A 13584-nucleotide genomic window follows, 5' to 3' on the forward strand; every position below is an offset into this window, starting at 1 on the left:
ACTGGGAAAAAACACTAGATTTGGAGTCATAACCATTTCTATAATTAGCAACGCTATCAGGAAGAAAATATTATACCGTGTTTTGGGAACAAGCCTGCCAGAGACAAATTTTATTAATTGAATTGTTCTCATTCTAAGCATCTCTGCTTAAAGAAAGAAAAAATTCAAAGAGACAGAAATTCACCCTGCCTTTGAGAATCTCTTACCATCTATTTTGGAATTGCAATTTGTAGTATTTATTTATAGTTCAATTTATAGTATTACCAAAGAAAAGATTTCAAATAAAATATAGTTAGAGAACTCAGGTCAAAGTTCAGTTAACATTTTGATTTATCAGGCAGAACAGTAGTCACTTAAGTTTTGGCACACCCTGGAGAATCATTTTATTAAAACTATTCAATCCCTCTTTAACCATTCCCTCTAAAGATTCTCCTTTCCATCTGGTCAAAAGTGGACTTGAGATACTTCAATTACTTTGAATTAATGAAAGACTTCTTCCTTCCCTCAGTCTGATCATTACCCTAATCCAGTCAAAGCATGGGGAAAGAGGGTACTACTATCAAATCTACCCCCCCTCCTTTTTTTTTGTCCTGTCAACATGCTAATTTTATCTTCAGGGAAAATAGAATTCCTCCCTGAACTTTTAATTAGTTTTAGAAGTAGGCTAGGCTACAAAGGATTTCAGACTAGAACACAGATTTGGAATAAATAGTTAAAGAAAGACTGACAAGTATTTCTCATTCAGAGTAGACCAAGGACTGTGTATAAAGGGCTATTTTTAATACTATTTTGAAATATGTAGTCTAAAGAGGAAATAAAAAGGAGCCTTGGTATATTCACATCTAAAATTGGGGAGTCTATTTACCCTATCAAGAAGTCAGGCAACCTCAGAATAAAATGAACCCAGGATAAACTTCAGTGGCTGTGGAGGGCCAAGGATTGGCACAAGTGGCCTGTTCCAGTGACCTCAGCTAGTCACTGAGCTAGACCAAAATATTCACAGCCTCACTTTTTGTGGTAACAAAGAATTGAAAATACAGCAGATGCCTATCCATTGGGAAAGAGCTAAACAAATTGTGGTATATGAATGACATGGTACAATGCCATAAGAAAGGATTAATACGAAGAATGCAGAAAAGCAAGGGAGAATTTGAGTGAAGTAAGGAGAACTAAGAAACTAATATACTCAATGACCACAACAATGTCCATAGAAAGAGCAACAACAAAAAGTAAATCCCAAAAGAAAGCATCATAGAAAACCCACAGGATTATTTGGGATTTTTCATCCTAGGTAACGTGGAAATAGCTTATTGGTACATTTTGTAATCTGGTTATATTGGGAGAAAAAGGAAAATCAAAGAAGAGCTATAACTTTTGCTTGAGATGAATGGGGTCATGATAATGGAGAGAAAACAAAGCCACTGAGTTCTTATTTTGCTTCTGTTTTCTCTGCTAGGGAAAATGGCCTCTTCATTAAAATAACAGGGAGGAAAATGGCTGACAGAGACGGGGTTGATACCCAAGTAAGGAGATAATATAAGAGTACCTGCTTACTCTTGATGGGTTCATATCATCTGTTCCAGATAAATTACATTATTGGGTACTGAAATAACTGGAGGATGTCAGGCAACAGTCAATCAGTACCTACAATGTTTCAGGCTGGACAACGAGGTGGCCCAGTGGATAGAGTGTCAGCCTGGAGTCAGAAAGACTCATCTCCTGAGTTCAAATGCGGCCTCAGACACTAACTTGCTGTGTGACCCTGGTCAAGTCACTTAACCCTGTTTCCCTCAATTCCTCATTTGTAAAATGAGCTGGAGAAGGAAATGGCAAAACAGTCCAGTAACGTTGCCAAGAAAGCCCGAAATAGGGTCATGAAGAGTTAGACATGCCTGACAAACAACTGAGCAGCAAAAATGGTTCAGGCACTATGTTGAACTCTGAGGATACAAAAAAGTGTGTGTGTGTGTGTGTGTGTGTGTGTGTGTGTGTGTGTGTGTGAAGCTCCCAGGATCAGTTCCTGCCTCAGATGCTCTGAGTATCTGAATTTACAGTTTAATGAAGGAAGACAACATTCAAGCAACTCTGTAAAAACAAGATATTTACAGGATAAACTGGGGATAATCTCAAAAGGAAGGCACTAAGATTAAGAAGAATTTGAAAAGGCTTATTGCAGAAGGTGGTATTTTAGCTGAGACTTAAAGGAAGTCAGGGAAGCCATGAGGTAGAGATGTGGAGAGATAGAGATCCAGGCATTGGGAACAGTCAATGAAAATGCTCAGAGTTGGGAAATTGAATAATTAAATAATTATCCTTATTATATACTATATATATACATATACATACATATATGTATATACATATACATATACATACATATATATATATATGTATGTATGTATGTACCTATCCAAGGAACAGCAAAGAAGCTACCTGGTCACAGAATATGTGGAAGGTAGTAGAGTGTGAGAAGCCTGGAAAGGTAGGAAAGAGCCCGGTTATAGAGGGCTTTTAAAAGCCAAAAAGAGGTTTATTTTTGATCCTGAAGGTAATAGGCAGCCACTGGAGTTTATTGAATAGGTGATGACACTTTATGAAAATCACCTTAATAACCTACTGGAGGATGGACTGGGCTGGGGAGTGACTTCAGACAGGAAAACCAACCATATTGGCCATTCCAATAGATAAGGTGTAAGGTGATGAGGGCCCGTACCAAGGTGGTGGTGCTATAAGGGGAAAGAAAAGGGCATAGGGGAGATTTTTCCAAAGAAAAACCAACAGATTGTGACAACAGATTAGTTATGAAGATTGAGGGGAGAGAGAAGTTGAACCTGTGTGATTAGAAACATGGTCTTATCCTTGACTGCAATAGGGATGTTAGGAAGAGGGAAGGAAAAAGGAGAAAGATAATTATTTCTGTTTTGAACATGTTGAGAGTTCAAGATAATTATGAGAAGAGAATAAGCATTTATATTGTGCCCACTAAGTGGCAGGCAATGTGCCAAGCGCTTCTTATAAATATTATTTCATTTGATCCTCACAGTTTGAGAGGTCCAGTAGGTAGCCGGAGATCAATGAAAAGGTCAAACTGGACAACCAGCTCTGAGAATCATCTCCATCGGGGTAATTATTGAGTCCATGGAAGCTGGGGACCTTACCAAGTGAAATATTATAGAATGGATAAAGAAGTGGGACCAGGAAAGAGCCATGGGAGACAGTCATGGTAATTGAGCGCAGCCTGGAGAAAGGTCAAGCAAAGAAAACTGAGGAGTAGGAGGAGAACAAGGAGATGGGATTTAAAAAAAAATCATTTCAGCTTTAATAGCCTACAACATTGATTAAAAAGGTGTGACAACTTTAGGCTTTTTCATTTTAGGTTGATTGCTACCAAGTACAGAGAGGAACACAGGGAAATTGAGACTGGATTCTTAGAAGCAAGTGTACAAAAGGAGTAATTTTAAAGTTGTGAGAATGGGTTAAGAGAGTCAAAGATCTGAGCTCTTCCTGAATTCAGTCTCCTAGATGTAGGAAAAGGTTCTTGGGCCAGAGTCCTTGGAGGCTGCCATTGTTTGGTGGGTTGGTAATTCATAGGACCAGTTGTGCTTGTTGGGCCATGAGAACCTTGAATCTCTTTTTGACAGTGATACAGTGTCTTGAGTACTTGTTATCTGGACAGAATCTGGCTGGGTGAGCTGAACAGGTCTGTTGTCCTGCAGGATCTGGTTTTTTTTAAGGTTCCCTTTCTTGTTGAGGTAATACTGTAGAAACATCTCAGCCAATTCACTTTGAAATCCGGGTACACCACAAAAAGACTCAGGCTACAACTACACTTCCTCCTCCTTAACCTGGGAGACTCCAACAACAGTCACTGAAGGCCCGAGATGTGATTTCTGAGACACTATCAATAGCATTTGAAAGATGATGGGAAATGGGGGGGGGTAGAACACAGCTTAAGAAGAGGAGCTAAGATTTTTTTTTGGCAGGGGGAAGGCAGGACAATTGGGATTAAGTGACTTGCCCAAGGTCACATGGCTAGTAAGTGTTAAGTGTCTGAGGCTGGATTTGAACTCAGGTCCTTCTGACTATGGCTGGTGCTCTATTCACTGTACCACCTAGCCACTCCTAGGGCTATGATTTTTTTTTTTTTTGCCTTTTGGAGGGCAATTGGGATTAAGTAACTTGCCCAAGGTTACACAGCTAGTTTTTGAGTGTGGGTGTTAAGTGTCTGGGGCCAGAACCGAACTCCGGTCCTCCTGACTCCAGGCCAGTGCTTTACTCACTTCGCCACCAAGCCGCTCCCAGGGGCTATGATTTTAATAAAAGAGAAGAGTCTACAAACTGCAGGCTCCTTAACTTGACTTCAATTCCTGGGGAAATTCTAGAACAGAATTCCAGAACATCTAAACAGAGATGTTTAGTGAACATCTAGAAAGGAAAAAACTTCATCAAGGACACATTATTGATTCTGGACTAACCTTTTTTTTTTTTTTGACAAGATGATTCAATTGGTGGAAGAAAATGCTGTAAATATAGTTCACTTTGATTTAACATGGTTTTCACATAAAGTATCTCATGCTATTATAGAGAATATGAAAACAAGTGGACTAGATTTCATAGAGCTGTCAAACACATGATCCTCAGACATAAGTGGCCCACAAAACTTCCTAGGACAACTTGAACCAAATTAAAATGTAATTGGGAGGGGCGGCCAGGTGGTGCAGTAAGAGCATTGGCCCCAGAGTCAGGAGACCGAATCCGGGCTCATATACTCAGCATCCATCCAGAAACACCTGGCCGTTTAACCTTGAGCAAGTGACTTAACCCCAACTGCTTTTAAAAAAATGCAATTGGGAAATGTTTAGCTAAATAAAAATGGCATACAACATAGTTCGTGTTAATCTGTGGATTTCTAAGTCAATAGGAAGCCAGCAAGGATCCATTCCATGCCACTGGACTAGATAATAATCCAATTAGATAGACTCAGAATTGGATGACCAAGATTTAAACATGTTCATTAATGGTGCATTGTCAGCTTAGCAGGAGGTATTTAATGGAGAACCCCAGGATCTGTGGTTAGAAGGGAAGAGAATAAGCATCTATATAGTACTTCATAGGTGACAGGCACTGTGATGAGTTTTTACCAATAATTATCTCATTTGATCCTCAAAACAATCCTGAGAGTTAGCTGTTATTATTATCCCCATCTTACAGTTGAGAAAACTGAGGTTAATTGACTTCCTCAGAGTCTCACAGCTTTATAGGTATCTGGGGCTGGATTTGAAATCAGGTCTTTCTGAGATCATGCCCAGTACTATACACTAAGCCACCAGTGTATGGCCCTATGCCTTTTGTCATTTTTGTAAATGATTAGATGAAGTCTTTGGTAGCACAGCACTAGATGAAAGAGTCAGATGACAAAAATTTCCTGACAGGTTAGAGCAATGGGTTTAGTTTAATAAGATGCCATGAAGTAGGGAAAAATACAAAGTTTCATACTTGGGCCAAAACAATTGGCTTAATGAGTTACAGGATGGTATTTTTTTCTGGAAAAAAAAAATGAGGGTTTTAGTGAAATGCAAACTCAGAAGGAGTCAGCAGTGTGATATGTCAGCCAAAAAAAATTGCTAATTCAATCTTGGACTGCATTAAGAGCAACAGAATAATTAATAGAGCATTAACAGCAATAAGAGTAATTATTTCCAGGAATAGGGAGATGATAATCCCACTGTACTGTGCCCTTGTCTGATGTCATCCGGACTATTGTGTTTAGTTCTGGAAAGAAGGACAAAGAAGATGATGAAGGGCCTTGAATCCATTTCATGTAAGGATCTATGAAAGGAACTGGGTATATTTAGCCTGAAGAAGAGAAGACTCGGAGTGAACATGATTGCTGTACTTAAGTCTTTGAAAGTCTGTCAGGTGGAAGAGGAACTGGATTTTTCCTTTTAGACTTAGAGGATAGAATCAGGAACAAGGAGTGGAAGTTCCTTGTTAATGTAGCAGTCTTAAAAGGGGTATTGGAACGATCAGGGGTATTCAAGCACTCCTATTTACCCTTTATCCTACTGCTGAGTAGCTGTCCTCATGATTTTTCCCAATGTAAACTCTCCTTGGCCAGCTAGGTGGTGCAGTGAATAGAGTACTGGACCCAGAGTCAGGAAGACCTGAGTTCAAATACAGCTAGCTGTATGACCCTGGGAAAGTCACTTAACCCTGTTTGCCTCAATTCCCCATCTTTAAAATGAGCTGGAGAAGGAAATAGCAAACCACTCCAGTATCTTTGACTAAAAAATGACTCAACAACAACGACAACAAAAATACTCACTCCTTCTGGGAAATAGCATCAAAGTAGTATTGAAGTAGTATCTATTTATGTTTGTGTTAGCTCTGAACCCCCATCCAGAAACAGACTCCTAGAAAAACACTCCAGTGTGATTATTTCTATCTTTATCTCTTCTCTGGGAATATTCTTCTTGTTCTCTGCCCCCAATTATTTCTTCCCAACTGTATTTCCAATTAGCAATTATAATTGTGGATGGTTACCACTGTATCTAAAAACAAGTAAACATTTACAAGAAAGAAAGGTTGACTCTCCTACCCCCTTTCAGGCTTTCATGAAGGAGCTCAAAAAGAGAAAGCAGATAAAGGATTCTTGTCTTGGGATTTATAAACTGAGGATTTCAGCAAAAAAAAAAAAAGTTTCTGTTCCAATACCTTGCATCCTCATTGGCCAATGTGGCCTTAATCCCAGAATCCTTGCCCTTTATTTGGAGTGGTTACTTCTGCTCTGTCAATTCTATGTAGCTTCCTACAGTTTCCTTTCCTCCAGTCCCATGCGTCTTCTGCTTCTCCAATTAGGAGCCAAATTCTTCTTTCAGTCTGTCTCCTAGATTCAGTAAACTAACTTTTAAAGGTTATCCTAAGGCATAGCCTATCATTTTTTCCTTTAAATTCAGCTTTATTTTATTTTCACAAAGATCCACTTTTTCTCCTTCCCATCTCCCCATTGAGAAAGCAGGAAAAACAAAACCCCTGTCACAAATAATCCAGCAGAACAAATTTCTTCATTGACCATGTCAAAACATAATGTACAAACCAATGTGCAATTGAGTCCACCACCTATATCAGGAGGTGGGTACCATGTTTCATCATTAATCTTCTGGAATTCTGTTTGATTTGAGTTCATAAGTTTTTCAGAGGTATTTTTCTGTATGATATTGTTGTTATTGTATAAATAGTTCTGCTGGTTCTACTCACTTCACTCTTCATTAGATCATAGAAATCTTTCCAGGTTTTCTGAAACCATCCCATTATTATTCCTTATGACACAATAGGATTCCATTACATTCATATAGCATAACTTATTTAGCCATTTTTCAATTGATGGGCACCCTTCAGTTTCCAATTCTTTGCCATCACAAAAAGAAGCACTATAAATATTTCTGTATATATAGGTCCTTTTCCTCTTTCTTAAAAAAAATTTTTTTTTTAAGCAATCAGGGTTGAGTAACTTGCTCAAGGTTACATGGCCAGTTATTTCTGGATGTGGTGCTAAGTATCTGAACCCGTATTTGATCCCCAGGTCATCCCGACACTGGAGCTGGTGCTCTTTACTTGTTGAGCCACCTGGACGCCCCATAATGAATTTTTCTTGTTTTTTCTTTTTTTTAAGCAATCGGGGTTGAGTAACTTGCTCAAGGTTACACAGCCAGTTATTTCTGGGTGTGGTGCTAAGTATCTGAGTCCGGATTTGATCCCCAGGTCATCCCAACACTGGAGCCAGTGCTCTTACTTGCTGAGCCACCTGGCCACCCTCTTTCTTTAATTTTTAACCAAAATGGTATATAGACCTAGTAGTGGTGTCACTGAGTCAAAGGTGTATACAGTTAAATAACTTTGGGGGCATTTTTCCAAATTTTCCCACAGTACCTCCAGAATTTGTCATTTTTGCCAATCTGATGGGTGTGATGCAGAACCTCAAAGTTATTTTTGTTTGTACTTATCCAATTATTAGTGACATGGAACACTTTTTATATGGCTATTGATAATGTAGATTTCTTTTTCATGCTGCCTGTTCATACCCTTTGACCATTTATCAATTGGGGAATAATGGTCTATCATTCTTCATCCTATGTAGTTGCTCTCTTTTTGATTGGGTCAAGGAAGTCATTCACACCTTAAAAATGGATCTGCTGTGTGACTGCATTTTATAATTAATTTTAACTTCTCTGTCCCCTTTTCTGTGATTAGATCAATAAAAGACCAACTCCCTTGGAGTTGTCATGAGGCAAATTTAGACTTGATGTCAGGAAAAACTTCCCAACACTTAGAACAATCCCCAAATGGCTACCTCCAGAAGTGGTGAGTTCCTTTCACAATAGGACTTCAAGTAGAGGCTGGAATTTTTATTATTGAGCAAAACTTCACAAACTCTAGAAAACTTGAACATTTGTACATAGGATGGAAAACAGAGCAAGAGGAGATAAACTTATAGGAGGAAATGGACAGGAGTCAGATAGGATGATCAGGCATTGACGAATTTTGATCTGTGTCATTAGAAGTAACCTTGAGGGGCGACTAGGTGGTGTATTAATAGAGCACTGGCCCTGAGTTCAAATCCGGCCTCAGACACTTAACACTTATTAGCCGAGTGACCTTGAGCAAGTCACTTAACCCCAATTGCCCTGCTCTCCCCCCTCCAAAAAAAAAAGTAACTTTGAAATTGAGAAGATCATGGTTGCATTTGAGTATCCTTTAGAGGAAAGAAGAGAGTCAGTGGAAGCTATTCAAGCTTAGGGTCTAGTAACTAATAGTGGGTCAGGGAAGTAGGGGCAAAATCAATCTTGGTCTCTTAGCTGATTCTCTTTTTTTAGTCTAAAATATGATACAAACATTGAGTACTTCCTTATTCTGCACTCATAGAAATGCCAATAAAACTATTGTAACCCAGTACTGAACAAGAGACCTGTTGCTAGGACCTTGCTGGCTCTACAACAAGAACTATAACTTTACTAGAAATGGAAGCAGAATTGTGTGCCTAGGGGCATGTCCAGGTGCTTCAGGTCTGAAGTTCCTTTAATTTCTCCTGGGACCATCTGTTCTATGAGACCTACAGGTAGTGACCCCTGATACTGGATGTAAGAAATTCCTTCCCTTTTTGTCTGTTGCCTCCCAAATTCAGGTAAGGAAATGGGGCTAAGTAGAAAGCTGTATGAGTATGGTGAGGTAACTAGGAAGAAAGCACTCCAAGTCACGTTCTTTCTCCTACAAAAGGTTGACTTTTGGTGTCAAGTTTAAAAGACATATGATAACTTTGGGGGTTGAATACCCCTTGAGTAGGAAAATGATTGGGGAAAGGGAAGGATTGGTGAGCAAAGAATATAGTGTGTTGCCCCATCCCTTGAACATCTTTATACTGATGAAATGATAGGTTTTCAAGGAACAAGAGGAAACAGAAGGCTCTGAGAGGGTTGTATGAAGAGTCTGATAATGATGCTTTGCTTCCTTGATGGTGGTAGTGAAAGTAGGCTGTTAAAAAAATTGGTGCCAGAGGTTTTCTTCAGTATCAGCTGGTGGAGACTCCCCCTTCTCTCTCCAATCGACAGTCCCAAGGGACATCCCAAATTCTCAGCCCAGGCAATCACCTGGAGGGAATTTACCCTATGGAGTCTGCCCTGGTGTCCTTGAGGTGGGGACCAATGTTAACGTTTTTTGTGGTGTGTACTCTTTATTGCCCTCTGGTGGCAGCCTGGAACAAAGCTGGAAGAGTTGCGGAGCATAAGGAGGACAGAGAGCCTATAATTTGGGTTTCCCGGCCCTGGCTGTCCCTATCAGCAGCTCAACACTAGATGAGTCACCCGGGACCCCAGCCAAGGCAAATACAAGCTGGGGAGGGGGACCGCCCCTGAGGAACGGCCTTGCCTCGGCCACAGCCTTAGCTGCATGCTCCCCCAACCTCTAGGGCACCCAGCTTCTGTTACTCTCTACTCCTCCCTCACAGGAATCTCATTCCTCTCCCCCGTTGCTTTAACTCTCTTTTCATTCCCTTTGCTGGGAAGGGTAGTACCTTGGATCTCCTGGAAGGGAGAGGTTTGGAAACAACTTAGCCCTCTCTCCTTCACCCTACCCTTTACCTGTACATAGCCTGAGGTCAGGGCATCCCTGATTTCCTCCCTTCTCTCCCACTTCCCAAGTTCTGGTCCAGCAGGACTGCATGTTTGGGGTATTAGACAATGGGTGTGGGTCCTCAGCCCCAATCCAACTCCACCCTACAGGCTCCAGCCAACTGGTCATGGTGAGAGCACTGTGGGTCGTCCTCAGGCCACCCAGCCTATGCCACTGTGTACTGCCCGGAGTTCAATCCCCAGCCAAACTGAGCACTGGAAGTCTTGGACCATTAGCAGCAGAAAATCCTAAAGTTATAAGGGAGGATGGAGAGGGAAAGGAGGGGAGAAAGGATAAAAGACAATGTTTGGCCCTAGGGTGCATTTTGGGAGATAAAACTTGGAATCTAGGCCTAGCTCTGATCCTTACTTGATATGTGATTTTTGACAAATCATTCCATTTATTAATCTATAAAATGGAGATAGTAATACCCCCACAGCTTATTCAAGGGGTTATTGTGAGAATAGAATAATTTCATGTATGTGAAAGCAGACCACTGTCCATATGTAAAGATTTATATGTGTATAAGATATATGCATATACATATACTCTTTTTTTTAAAAATGGAAAGGCAATGTGGTGTGGTGGATAGAAAGTTGGCCTTGTAGCTAAAAGATCTGGGTTCAAGTCCTGCTTCTGTGATGCATACTTAACTTGTCAGTGAACTAAATTACTCTAAGACTCACTCACTCATGCAGAGAATGTGTTGATCTGCACTGATATAGGGAGTTTCTTCATCTGGGAGTTCCCTATACCAACAAACACAGAGGGCTAGTCCTTATTCAATTTATTTTTAATTTTAAGAGACAGTGACACTCAACTATCTAAACAGAGAAACATAGTGATTATGAGAGAATAAAAAGAAATAGACATAGCTTTCTTTTAGTTCTTCAATCTGGCCTTTGTTGGTTCCTCATCCATGTCATGCCCATTAACTCTGAGTGTACTGTCAAAGTTTTGTTTCTTCTGGGTTTTTTTTTCTCTGCTCCCTGTCACTTGGTGAACTCATCAGCTTTCATGGGTTCAGTTATCTTTAAGCAGATGACTTTCCAAGTTAATAATATCCAGCCCTAGTCTCTCCTGAGCTCCAAACTTACATCACCAACTATATTTTGATATTTCAAAGTGACTATCCCTATGGCATCTCAAACTCCACACTTTCAAAGTAAAGCTCATTTCTTCCCTTAGACCCCCAACTGATCACTCTTCTGAACTTTCCTACTACTATTAAAGGCATCACCAGTTTCAAGCCCTCCCCATCTCTCCGAGTCCTCACTTTCACTCATCCCACCCATCTAATCAGTTGCTAAATCTTGATATTGCTATTGATACAGGATCTCTTAATACATCCCTTTCCACTCCAGTCTTATAACAAACAGCCTTCCTTACCACCTCTGCCTGGATTATTGCAATAGCCTCAAGCCTCCCCCATTCAAAGTGACCATCCACACAGCCAGAAGAGATTTACCTAAAGTATATCTCTAAGCAAGTCACCCTTTCCTCCTTAAAAATTCTACTTGTTCTTTATTACTTCCAGGATCAAATATTCACTCGCCTGTTTGGCATTTAAAACTCTTCACAACATCTTACCTTTCCAGTCTTATTACACTTTATTCCCTTCCACAAACCTACCATCCAACCATATTGTCTTACTTGCTGTTCATTACACATTTCCATTTCCCCTTTTGGATTTTCCACCTTTTGGATTGGCCTTCCCCCATGCCTGGAATGCACTTCCTCCTCACCTCTACCTCTCATAATCCCACATTTCCTTCAAGCATCACCTTTTACTAAAATCCTTTACCTATCCTCCCAGCGGCTAGTGCACTCTCCTCCAAAACTATTTTTTCTTCATTAATTTATTGCCCCTACCTTTAGAATGTAAGCCCCTTGAGGACAAGTACCATCATTGTTCTTTTTATATCTCTAGAGCTAAGCAAGGTGGCTGGCACATAATACATGCTTATTAAATGTGTGACCCTGGACAAGTCACTTATTCTTTGTTTGCCTCAATTAGCTCAACTGTACAATGAGCATAATAATAGCACCTTCCTCCAGGATTGTTCTGGGGACCAAATGGGATATTTGTAAAGTGTTTAACACAGTGCCATATTTGTTTTCTTCCTTCTGTGATTCCAGAGCATCTAAGATGATTTTTTTCAAGATTCCACCCACAGCTTCCTTAAACATGGTGGTCTTTTCTAAAGACAAGGACCCTGTCTCTGCTGGAATGAAGGGAAAGCCCAGAGGTCACCTGAGATGTCTGAAAGTCTCCCCAATGTAGACTCACCCATACTGGTCCCCCTAAGGAGCCATAGAGAAGTGGTGTTACCTAGAAGCATCGAGAAGACCCTTTGCTGGCACAGAGGACTGTAGGATAGAAATGAGTTTCCTGGGGCTGATGGAAAAGGTTTTTGTAATGTGCAAGGTCTGGTTCTTGTGCCTAACCCAGGGCTACTCTCCTCTATGCCCCTCACAAAAGTACCTCGTCCCACCCCATACACTAGGAGAGCTCGAAAAAAAACAGTTGAGTTCTACGGAAGGGTGGGGGGTCGAAGAGAGTGGGCAGGTGGCCACGGAAGTGATGATGTTGGTGGCGGGTATCAGCCTCAAGACCCAACACCCCAGGCTGCCTGGCAGCTGAGTCAACTAGAGGCTGTAGCTCGGGGCCCTTTGGGGCCCTGGGCTGCGGTCTGGCAGGGGCCGGGGGCGGCTGGGAAGCCGGGGCCCCTCTTCTGCAGCAAAAATAGCCGGCGGTGGTTAAAGCTTGGATGGTGAGTCAGGCGGGGAGCCTAACCCCTTCGCTGCTGCGTTGGCTCTCAGACTAGGCGGTCCCAAGGCAGTCGCCTCCGACTCGGATTCCGCCTCCGCCACCCAGGCCACTGCAACTTCAGGATCCGGCCCCTGGGGTCTGGGTAGGTCGGCATCCCGAGAACTACCTGTAGCAACCTATATCAAATCCGAAATTGAGACTCCTCCAGAACCAGCCAGGCGGTAGGTGATGTCTGTACAGATGAGGGGTTTAAGGTGGGTGGGGGTGGGGTACGGTTGGAAGTCCAGGGCTAGCGGGGAATAGCTCAACTAGAGAAAAAAAGGAAGACATAAAGAAAGTTCATAGGGCGGCGAGGTTCTCTGGACAGATCCCTCCAGGTCAGTTATCTCCTGTTCTGGGGGTAACCTGTCCTAGGCTAGTCCCTTTCTATGTGATGCTTGTTCTCAGGTGGGCTGGGACGAAGCTTCAAGGAATCAGACTCCGCCAAGGTACTTAGATGAGGATGGACGGGTACTGTGAGGACTGTAATGCAAACTCCAGACCTCGGTTCCCAGCTCCGCCCCCATCTCGCTAAGGGGCTTCGTGTAGGATCGGAAAACCGAGGCAAAGTGGCACAAGTCCTTGCTACAGGCAGCCCATCCTATCGC

The 13584-nt window shown here is 41.6% G+C and overlaps 1 pseudogene; it reads right to left on the bottom strand.

Moving 5' to 3' along the window:
- Positions 1-3459: 3459 nt before the first annotated feature.
- On the bottom strand, positions 3460-3770 carry LOC138164601 (H/ACA ribonucleoprotein complex subunit 3 pseudogene; annotated as a pseudogene).
- Between the last annotated feature and the right edge of the window lie 9814 nt (positions 3771-13584).

This window comes from Petaurus breviceps, unplaced genomic scaffold, assembly GCF_028583685.1.
Source record: "Petaurus breviceps papuanus isolate PSGF00001 unplaced genomic scaffold, PetGlider_PUasm1.0 191, whole genome shotgun sequence".
Lineage (NCBI taxonomy): Eukaryota > Metazoa > Chordata > Mammalia > Diprotodontia > Petauridae > Petaurus > Petaurus breviceps.